The sequence below is a fragment of the Silurus aristotelis genome (assembly GCF_946808225.1).
Source record: "Silurus aristotelis genome assembly, chromosome: 17".
Classification (NCBI taxonomy): Eukaryota; Metazoa; Chordata; class Actinopteri; order Siluriformes; family Siluridae; genus Silurus; species Silurus aristotelis.
This window is the reverse complement of record NC_139590.1, coordinates 5,281,193-5,293,236: the sequence shown is the minus strand read 5'-3', so window position 1 is coordinate 5,293,236 and position 12,044 is coordinate 5,281,193.

Below are 12,044 nucleotides of genomic sequence, written 5' to 3'. Positions count from 1 at the left end.
TCTTCAAAAGATACACTTGCCTTCACCAAATATCTTGAGTTTGGTTGGAAAGTCAGGAATGAGGACACCAGTGGTAAAGTTCATCCTGCATCATACTGAAAAAATATCAGGAAAATTACATTTCCCATGGAGCATGTTTTTTAGAAGGTGAAGAAATGTCCATGTCCACACTAATAAGTTTTCACTTGAAAAAGCATATTTTTCTGGCCTTTCTTCCACAGTTTTCAGCAACAAAAACGTAGCATTTTGAAAACGCTCTCCAAAGTGGATCAATTTGAAAACACTGTTTGGACTGTGGAAACGGAGGCTTTCAAAAACGACGCGGTTTTAGTCATTGTTGCGCCGTTTCAAAGAGATGAAAAGTAGATACGCGGCAAGCGGAAATGACGAAGCATTGCTACGAGGACATAAGTGATTTCAGATCATCAAATATGAGCAACTTTTGGGAACCTATTGAAAACAATAGTGTGGACGAGGAGCGTTTTTATCCGGATTAGTGTGCACGCAGCATTAATAAACCAAAGTATTCGAGTCCATTAGCGACATTGTGTCACTCTCGAAATCCCACAATATCAACATTTTTGCAATTTCTGTTTATAATAGGTAATGAGAGTAAATTACCATGGAAGACAAGACTGCAGAAAAGAAAACGATATGAAGAAAAAAAATAGTGTGAACTTCTGCATAAGAAAAAAAATATAATTTACCTAAAGGAGCTTACTGAAATTGAGTACCAGAGGAGTTGAGAGAAATGAGAAAAGGGAGTGAGAGACAGGATTTATAGAGAGCTCATTAAGAAAACTGCAGACTCACTTGCATTAGTACTCAGCTTCAGTCATTAAGAACAGAGGATCCGTGTGTGATGTTTATTCGCCTAATCTGATATAATAAACAGTGCGCATGATTCCGCTGATGAACAGTGGCATCCATGAAACCTGGTCAGAGGTAATATATACATTTTACTGCAGGAAATGAACGCTGGGAGGATATATGGACAAATAAATGGATGAATATGCATGAATATGAATCAGGCCAATAACAGACAGATAAATCTGGCTTGTGTTTTGCTAGACTGGGGTGGGGGTGGGGAGGTGGACGAGACAGAAATGCTAATGAGCTCAGGCTCTGAGGTGATACATTTACTGATAAAACAGAGAGCCGCTCTATGAATCGCTAAACCAATAGCCATAGGGAGCTTGCGCAAAGCCTTTTCAAAAGCATTTACAGATCACCTCCAGAGAGAGAGAGACTGCACTATATTGTATAACCCTTAGGGATGTGATGAGTCTTAAAAGGTTTTCAATTAAAGGGGAATGTTCTGGAACTTAACATCACGTAATGAATCAGACCCACACACACACAATACCAATATCGAGATCAATGCATTGCTACATATCTGTGTGAGGTTTTTTAAGCTTTTCTCTGGATGTTTCCGGAGGTTTTTAGGCATTTCGGCTAACAAATCAATTCCATATGTCCATCTGAAATCGGTGGATAATAACACATTACTTAAGAACCTTCGGAAACTCGTGCTTCTCAAGGCCTTCCAAGGCCTAAAAAGATTCTCATTACCCTCTCCGTGTCAGCATTTAACACACTGCTGCAGAATCTCATAACTTTCAATTAACCAGCAATTGGTCATGTGCTCGATCAGTGCAGCGCCATTGCGCATCAATTGCTTAGTCTTGAGCAAGAACCCGATCGATGGGTTGCAGTGAACCAGTCCGAGCGCTGCTTTTGATTTGAATGGATTACAGGAGTTTAAGTTAGATGTTGTAAAGAAACGATCGTGTCATGATACGGTGAAAAAGGAGCTGCAATGTAAATTATTTGATTAAATGTACTTTGTTACTGTAACTTTTTGTTATTTTTTTTTGTTTTACTGAGTATCAAAGAAATACGCAACTTTTACTCTTTCTTATACTCAATGCTTTATGATTAGATATGTACTTTTTGCTTCAATATATTTTCATTTACAATGACAGTTACCAATGACCTTTTGCACCACAGTTGAAGGCTCCACACTCCCCTACACACATCTGCTGCCTGTAAGCGCCTTTTTAGCACCGCTGGTCCCATTTCAGTCCAAAAAGAGCTTAAATAAATTCCAAACACTTTATATATATATATATATATATATATATATATATATATATATATAATATATATATATATATATATATATATATATATATATATATATATATATACGTATATATATATATATATATATATACGTATATATATATATATATATATATATATATATATATATATATATATATATATATATATATATATATATATATATACATAATATATAATATAGATAATATTTTCCCTCTTTAAAACTGAAAGGTGCATAAAATTAGTCAGTTCTGAATATTTGGCTTTACTTCATCTAAAATTTTTAATTTTTTCATTTTATTTCTCCATTGAACACTAATAGTTTTTCTACTTTGTGACTCAAGACTGTCATTTTATTTGTTAATTAAAGATAAGATTTTTGAAAGATTGCTTTGCTACTTTGTCTTTTTTTGACCGACTTGTTTAATCTTTGTTTCATTCTGGCATGTCGAAGACGTTGTTGGGTTGATGGTTAATGCAGTGTTAATGCAGTATAAGATTGTAGTAAGAACATTACTCATAATCTCACACTCCAGTGCTCATGCTAGTTCTCACTCTCCAGTGTTCTGTATTGTTGAAAGATTTATGATCACACACTTGATGTCACCCAAATGAGTATGGGCTCCCCTTTTGAGTCTGGTTCCTCTCAAGGTTTCTTCCTCATAACATCTAAGGGAGGTTTTCCTTGCCACAGTCGCCACGGCTGCTCATCGGGGATAAATACACACCATTCACCTTGATTTTTGTGAAGCTGCTTTGAGACAATGTCTGCTGTGAAAGCGCTATAGAAATAAACTTGACTTAAAAATAAAATCCTGAATGTTTTTGGCTTTTCACTTACACGTGTCTTGGTGTTGAGGACTAGTGCATAGTCATATGGCAATTGTATGGAAGCATATAAGCAACCCATGCCCATATCCCCTCCTTATTACTTAAGCAAATCTGATGAATTCCTGAGTTTATATGATCAGTCTTATATTTGCTTAGTTCCTGGCCTTGCCTCATGGCTCCTTTCGTTCATGCTTAATAAACCTTTAGTGCTTACGTCTAAATGTTCTGTCTTAAAGCATACTCCATTAAACACGTACCTCTGGACAATTACTTAAAAGAGAAAAATATGTTGACGGACCACTAGAAAGGTTCTAGAAAGTGTCAAGCTACAGTATATAGGACCATTTCGGAAACACTCAAGTCATTCAGCTGGAAATTGAGCAAGAAAAAGCAGAAAATAGTCTCAGTTGCCTTTAAATTCTATAAAATCTATAAAATCAGATTAAGAGAATATATGTAAATACTCCCATCATTTAAGCACAAAATACACTATATAAAGAGAATAGTATTGGAACATCTGACTTTTTAGCCATATGTGGTTCTTCCCACAGATTTTGAGGCACACAATAGTATACACATCATTAGAAGCCTGAAATGTTTTTCCTCTCTCAGCAAAAAGGTGAACAATGTGTTGTTTTTGACTATTTGTGGTCAAACTATTTCGATGGTATCCCTAGGAGATACATTTAGGTGGCAATATACAGTATACTATATAGACGAAAGGATTGGGACACTTGACTTTTCCAGCCATATGTGGTTCTTTCCAAAACTGTTAGCACAAAAGATAAAGGTGCACAATTTTATAGGTTTTTATTTGGATGTAGTAGAGGTACATTTTGCCTTCACTTGAACTAGGAGACCCTAACCTGCTTCAGCATGATAATGGGCCTTGTGCACAAAGCAAACGCTAGCTCCAGGAAGATATGCTTTATATTGACTGGAGTGGAAGATCACCCGCTGTAAAGCTTTGACCTCAACCCCACTGAAAACCTTTGGAATGAATGTAAATGCTGACTGCACCCCATGCTTTCCTCTCCAAAGCATTTAAACCATATCTTCATGGAGCTCACTTTGTGCACAGAGGTATTGCCATGCTGGAACAGGTTTTGGGTTTCCAAGTTCAAGTGAATGCAAAATTGTGTTCTAGCGCATCTAAAGACGTCCTGCACAATTGAGTGCCTCCAGGTTTGTGGTAACAGAAACACATTGGTCAGGTGACCCAATACTTTTGAAAATATAGTGTATATTTGCTGTTATGAGGCGATGCTCCAACGCAATCATTTCCAGATCTAAGAGGATCATTTATATATTAATGTTTCTTTTCATCTCCCTGCATCTCCTTCCTCACAGCCTCAGTACCTCCAGATTATTTAATAGATTTACACTCACATTGGTTGCAACGGCAAAATCCGGATTCAAGGCCAGAACACTGTGGGATGGATTTTCGAATGAAATTATTTGCTTTAAGCTGTATTGAGTTTATTTGAAAGTGATGCAACTATTTTTATGTAGCACATTTACTTGTCAAAGCATGCAACATTTAGGAAGAACTTTTTCAGTCCAAGTCAGGAAAATAATTAAATCGAGTTTTTTTTTTTTTTTTTACCGAAAGTATGGTTTGCTTTTACAGAGAAACACTGGCTGCTGTTTCAAAGGTAAAGACTGGTACCAAAAACTCTGCTTATAGCAGAATAAACATCCATTTTTGCAATTCCCCTGAGGGCATCAAGAGAGGGAGCAAAAATCCACAGCTGAACTGACAAAACAGCATAACAGCCATCTGTAGCAAGTGTAAATTGCATAGTTAACAAAGTGCATACACTAACACATATACATCATCTCTGATTCATCCACATTTATCACTGTGCCATGAATAGACAGAAGGAATACACATAGATACACACATAGATACATGTGCATGTATTGAAAGATGAACAAATAAAAATGAACTCAATTAACCTATTGTGATTACAGTCGCTATATTTCCCAGAAAAAGCTCTGTTCAGAACCTAGCGTGCAGATCAGCAGGTCAAAAAGTGAAATGTGTTGTATGTATTATACACAGAGTATGATTTTCACACTGCTGCTATGTTCTGTAACATTAACTCAAAATAGTTTTTAGCACTGTTTCTAGGCATAGGCAAACTACGTTGTCTCCTAGGGTGCAACCAGCTGAGGGGGGCGCCAATGAGCGCACCCTGCCCCTACCGCCTCCCTCACCCATTTAAATTATTTACCTGTTTTTTCTGCTGAAGTTGAATATGCAGTAGATGTTAGACATACTTGTATTCAGGCAATCCTGCAATGATTATTAAATGCTTTTTACTTTATTTTTTTATCGACGGTTGCAAATTAATTCTTTGGTGTGGGGTGGTGGAGCATTGTGGCGGGAAGGCAAGCATTGTGGTGGGAGGGCGGAGCAATGGGTGGGGGTTAAACAATACTTACTCCATAAATTATGGCAGAAGCAGGTGTTAGACTGCAAAAGGGCGATAACACAGTACAGAGGACAACAATTTAAATGAAATATCAAAAGGAATATACAATATAAAAAAGGCTACTGATATATCACCCTTGTTCAAGCTGCTAGACAGTGAATCCTAAGTCATTTGTACTCTTAATGACACTCAACAGAACTGCTCGATGATTCTATGATTCCAGCCACCTGCATGTCTTTATTCCCTCACCACATCCATAAACCTTCTTCTTACCCTTCCTATTTTCCTCCTGCCTGGTGGCTCCATCCTCAGCATTCTTCTGATAATATACCTCATGTCCATCCTCTGCACATGTCTAAACCATCTCAATCACCTTTCTCTCCAAAACGTAATAAACCAATTTCTCTCACTTCCAATAAGATTTAAAAACATCTCCAACTTCTTTCTTTTTGTCAGTGCGACTGTTTCTAAACTAGACAGTCTGTCTGTCTGTCTGTCTGTCTGTCTGTCTGTCTGTCTGTCTGTCTGTCTGTCTGTCTATCTATCTATCTATCTATCTATCTATCTATCTATCTATCTATCTATCTATCTATCTATCTATCTATCTATCTTCATCCCTAAAAATGTTTTTATTATGTATTCTTATCTAATGTAATCTTAATTATTCAAATCTTTTGTGAATTTGTGTGTTTTTCTTAAATGTGAGCCAAAACCATCACAATTAAAAAAAACAAGACTTAAACTACTTCAGTCTGTGTGCTTTAAATTTATTTAATAAACGAGTTTCACAATTTGAGTTGAATTACTGAAAATACATAACCTTTTCCACGGCATTCAAATTTTTGGAGATGCATCTATATATACAGTGCCTTGCAAAAGTATTGACCCCCCCTTTGGCGTTTTTCCTATTTTGTTGTCTTACAACCTGGAATTAAAATGGATTTTTTTGCGGGTTGTATCATTTGATTTACACAACATGCCTACCACTTCGAAGATGCAAAATATTTTTTATTGTGAAACAAACAAGAAATAAGACAAAAAAACAGAAAACTTAAACGTGCATAACTATTCATCCCCCCAAAGTCAATACTTTGTAGAGCCACCTTTTGCAGCAATTACAGCTGCAAGTCTCTTGGGGTATGTATCTATAAGCTTGGCACATCAAGCCACTGGGATTTTTGCCCATTCTTCAAGGCAAAACTGCTCCAGCTCCTTCAAGTTGGATGGGTTCCGCTGGTGTACAGCAATCTTTAAGTCATACCACAGATTCTCAATTGGATTGAGGTCTGGGCTTTGACTAGGCCATTCCAAGACATTTAAATGTTTGGCCTTAAACCACTCGAATGTTGCTTTAGCAGTATGCTTAGGGTCATTGTCCTGCTGGAAGGTGAACCTCCGTCCCAGTCTCAAATCTCTGGAAGACTGAAACAGGTTTCCCTCAAGAATTTCCCTGTATTCAGCACCATCCATCATTCCTTCAATTCTGACCAGTTTCCCAGTCCCTGCTGATGAAAAACATCCCCACAGCATGATGCTGCCACCACCATGCTTCTCTGTGGGGATGGTGTTCTCGGGGTGATGAGAGGTTTTGGGTTTGCGCCAGACATAGCGTTTTCCTTGATGGGCAAAAAGCTCAATTTTAGTCTCATCTGACCAGAGTACCTTCTTCCATATGTTTGGGAAGTCTCCCACATGCCTTTTGGCGAACATCAAACGTGTTTGCTTATTTTTTTCTTTAAGCAATGGCTTTTTTCTGGCCACTTTTCCGTAAAGCCCAGCTCTGTGGAGTGTACGGCTTAAAGTGGTCATATGGACAGATACTCCAATCTCCGCTGTGGAGCTTTGCAGCTCCTTCAGGGTTATCTTTGGTTTCTTTGTTGCCTCTCTGATTAATGCCCTCCTTGCCTGGTCCGTGAGTTTTGGTGGGCGGCCCTCTCTTGCCAGGTTTGTTGTGGTGCCATATTCTTTCCATTTTTTAATAATGGCTGCAATGGTGCTCTGTGGGATGTTCAAAGTTTTGGATATTTTTTTATAACCCAACCCTGATCTGTACTTCTCCACAACTTTGTCCCTGACATGTTTGGTGAGCTCCTTGGTCTTCATGGTGCCGCTTGCTTGGTGGTGCCCCTTGCTTAACGGTGTTGCAGACTCTGGGCCCTTTTAGAACAGGTATATATATATATATATATATATATATATATATATATATATATATATATATATATATATATATATATACTGAGATCATGTGACACTTAGATTGCACACAGGTGGACTTTATTTAAGTAATTACGTGACTTCTGAAGGTAACTGGTTGCACCACATCTTATTAAGAGGCTTAATAGCAAAGGGGGTGAATACATGTGCACGCACCACTTTTCCGTTATTTATTTATTTATTTATTTTTTAAACAAGTTATTTGTTTCATTTCACTTCACCAATTTGGACTATTTTGTGTATGTCCATTACATGAAATCCAAATAAAAATCTATTTTACTTTCAAGTTGTAAGGCAACAAAATAGGAAAAACGCCAAGGGGGGGGTCAATACTTTTGCAAGGCACTGTATATATATATATATATATATATATATATATATATATATATATATATATATATATATATATATATATATATATATATATATATACTGTATATAACAACTTGTTTCTTGGCAAATCACCAAGCAGCTTTTCAATTTTCATGCCCTTGAATAGTGTACTGTCAAAGCCCCTAACTCTAGATTGAATTTTCAACAGCTTTGCGTTTGGTGGCTGATGGAAAAGGTATCGTTAATCTCTAATCCTCTGTTGCGACTCTAATCATAAAGCTGCGTGAAACATTGTGTATGTCACAAACAGCTGCACTGAGAAGAAATGTGATATTGGAGGACATTATCACACTCTGGCTGTAATATTTATGCTAAATCTGTTGATCCCTGCAGAATGTAAAAGGAGAATAAAAGTTTCAGGTTGATTTGCGAGACTTATGAACCACGATGCATCCGGACGCACCGAGTGTCAGCAAAAAGCGACTGACTCCAGACTAATAATGTGGAACAAAACTGTAAATCTGCCATTATTTCAAAAATGTAAAGAAAACTAATATCATACACACAGGTAAAGGAAATTAGAGAAACAATGTTTTAAAATCGGTAACTAAGGCAAGTAAAAGAAACACAAAGACAGGGCAAGTTGCTGCTATGTTGCATCAGAATCACATTCTTGCTTCTAAAATGTTCTGTACTTTCTAAACTTTGCCATCTATAAAAATAATAGTTTGGCCAATGGGCAACAGTAAGAAACACTAAAATTAATATACAGTATTGATTAAAAAAAAAATACAAAAAACAAGATAGATAGATAAATACACACACACATAATAGTAGAACATTATTTCTTTATACTATCCTTTATACTGAAACACATGAAAAGGTTTTCATTAAATTGGAACTGAGCATGTGTAAACCCTTTTAATTAAATGGTAACCCGTTATAATATTGGCTTTTCCCAACAGTTTTTGACATCAAGTTTAAAAAGCACACACTTTATACACCTAAAGAGATGACAACTGCTGGCAATAATAAATCTCATCCCTAGAACCCCATTTTTAGGGTCCTGAGTAATATTTTTATATTAATATTAATATACTGCTGTTTCATTAGTACCTTCTAGGATTTTTATTAAAAGTAAAAAAATTGGATGATTGCTCCAGTTTTGCTTTAGTCTGGTGACCTTTGCTTGCAATATTCTTTAGGAGAAAGAAAAAAAAAGGAAAAAAATAAACAAAATAATGAATTCTCAATGAGGCCAGTTCATTCTTAGTCTCTCTAAAGCCAGTTTTCCTGACACTGCACTCATAGCTTGAAAGAGTTTCAGAAGTGTGTGCTAATGCTCATGTGTTCATGGTGTGCTAATGCTGATGTGGAGTTACAAGTATTTCCAAAGATCTCTAACAATCACTGAAACAGCGGAGCGGATACACGTTTTCCCAAGGCTCCGTCTAACCCTTTACTCAGCTGGGCCAATGTGAATTGACTTCATTCCCAAAAAAGAGGTTTTTCAAAGGTCTTGGAAAATAGTTTATACCAGGGGCGTCTAATTCACTTCATTTTTTGTACCTTTTTCATTCCTCATTCCAAACATGTTAAAAATGCATTGAAGGATACACATTCTTCATTACATTCTAGGAAGTGTTTTTTTTTTCCTTCTTAGAAGCTTGAGGCAGTACAGCGTCATTAAAGTTTATCGCCTCTGAAACATTTACTGTAACATTCAGGTTAAAAAAGATACAATTAAACGTCAAATGCCTGCAGGTCAAACATTCTCCAGTTACCAGTCATGGTAGATAAAATGAAAGACATAACAGCTTCTTTATATGCAGCATGTTTGGAAAAGTTCCTCTTGAGGCTGTAAAGGCCCACAATGCGACTAAACTGAGGTGTTCTTTAAACAGGCTGCATTGTCAAAGAACCTTTATTGTCCTCTCACAAGGAAACCGGCTGCACAACCTGGGTTTATCACAGAGGTGTAAAGAGTACCTGAAAATCATCTAACTGCAAAACGTACTGGATTACAATTTCAAAGTCATCAATTCCTGTTTGATTTGAGTAAAAGTCTTAGAGACTTAGAGAGTATTTGAACAGTATTTGGGTATTTGACTGATATTGAGTGTAGGCTCGGGGGAGTGGTGGCTCCAGCGGTTAAGGCGCTGGGTTGCCGATCGGAAGGTCTGGGGTTCAAGCCCCGGTATCGCCAAGCTGCCACTCTTGGGCCCTTGAGCAAGGCCCTTAACCCTCTTTGCTCCGGGGGTCCCTTACGAGGGAAATATCAAAGGTCCGTGGGGCCGCCTTCCCGTGGGCTCACCACCTGCAGGAGGGACCGTAAGAGACGGTGCTGTGAGGATTGGGCAGCAGTCGGAGGCGGGGGCCTGCTTAGACTGCTGCCCCCGCGACCCGAATTACGGATAAGTGGGAGAAAATGAATGAGTGTAGGCTCAAAGATGCACTGGAAGGCACATGTTGGAGAAAAGCCAAAAACTGTTGATTTGTGAGGTTTTATTTGCATCAATTCAAATCAAATTGTGCACCTCAACACTGCATTAACCTGTTAGCCTTTGCCACAGATTTTAGGACTCACATCTGAAAATGCCCTACCTAACTTAAGTTAACAGTTCCTGATAAAAATGTGCTACATACACAATTTAAATATCTTTAAAAAGAAGACACTTTGAGTTTTACTGTCCATCATTTAAAGTTTATATTGTGTCATAAGATTATAGAAAGGTGTAGATGATGAAGTACTGTGAATAAATTATCCGAATTGAATTGTTTTTTCTTCATATATATAAATACATGAAATCAGGCCTGGAGCAATCCAGAAAAGTAATGGGTTAAAAGCCACATGTCTTATGAGTTTATATTTCAAATTGAATGAAGATATCATTAAAAATGAGACTTCTACAAACATTTATCTGAGACTATGTCTGGTTCGCCCCTCCCCGCCCCACCCAGCCCAAATTTTAGGACTCACATCAGAAATGCTCTACCTAATTTTAAATGTTAACAGTTCCTGATAAAAAATGTGCTACATACACAATTTACATTTTTTTGAAAAAAAAGACACTATGAGCTTTACTGTCCATCATTAAAGTTGATATTGCTCAAAAAGTTATTAAGTAATAGATGATGAAGTGCCATGGATATACATTTCCTGCATTGAACAATATTTTTGTTTCATATATAACATGCCAGAGAGAAACAAAGAACAAACAAGTAAGAAAGAAGACAAAGTAGTAAATCTTACAAAAAAAAGGATCTGCAATAAACCTATACATAAAATAACTCAAAGTAGAAAAACCACTGGTAATCAATGAACAAAAAAAAAAATAAAGTAAATTATTTTGGATAAAGTAAAACCAAATAGTCAGAGCTGAGTGTGATTTGATGCAGCTCTCAGTCTCAGAGAGGGAAAATATTTATATTCAACTTTAACAAAAGCTGGGTTTTTTGCTCACAAGCAGCAGATTTGTGTGGGGGAGTATTGAGCCTTAATGACATCTTCAACAGGTGCAAATGTAAAAATATAGTGGATTAAAAAGTACATCTATTAAATCATAAACGTAGTTGAGTAAAAAGTAAAATTTGCTAATAACTGATACTCTTTGATAGTCAGCAAAACTAAATAGCAATAAAACTTAATTTAATACAGTAAGAAAGTGTATTTACTCAAATAAACCACTGGTATATAACATTCCTGCACTAAGATGTCTGAGTATAGGATATGGATCCACCAAAAGCTTGAACATGCAAATTTTTTAAAAGAGTAAAAAAATCAATATTTGAATAATACCAGAGTAAAACAAAACAAAAACATGTTAATCTAATCATTTCAAAATCATATCTTCAGTAATTTATGTATCCTGGGGATTTGCAGGATATTCGTGAAGCACTAGACACCAGATTTGGTGAAAGATCAGGCTTCCTGCTTTACTAGTGAGCTAGCTTTAAATACTTCATGTGTGTAAATTAAGGCAACAGTCTCTGGAGGCTTTATTAGCCGCCAGCTTTCACTGCTGCATGCCGAGTTTCCTCGTAGTTTAATATGAATAAAATGAATATTGTGAGGAATTAATATCTTCTTATTAAACC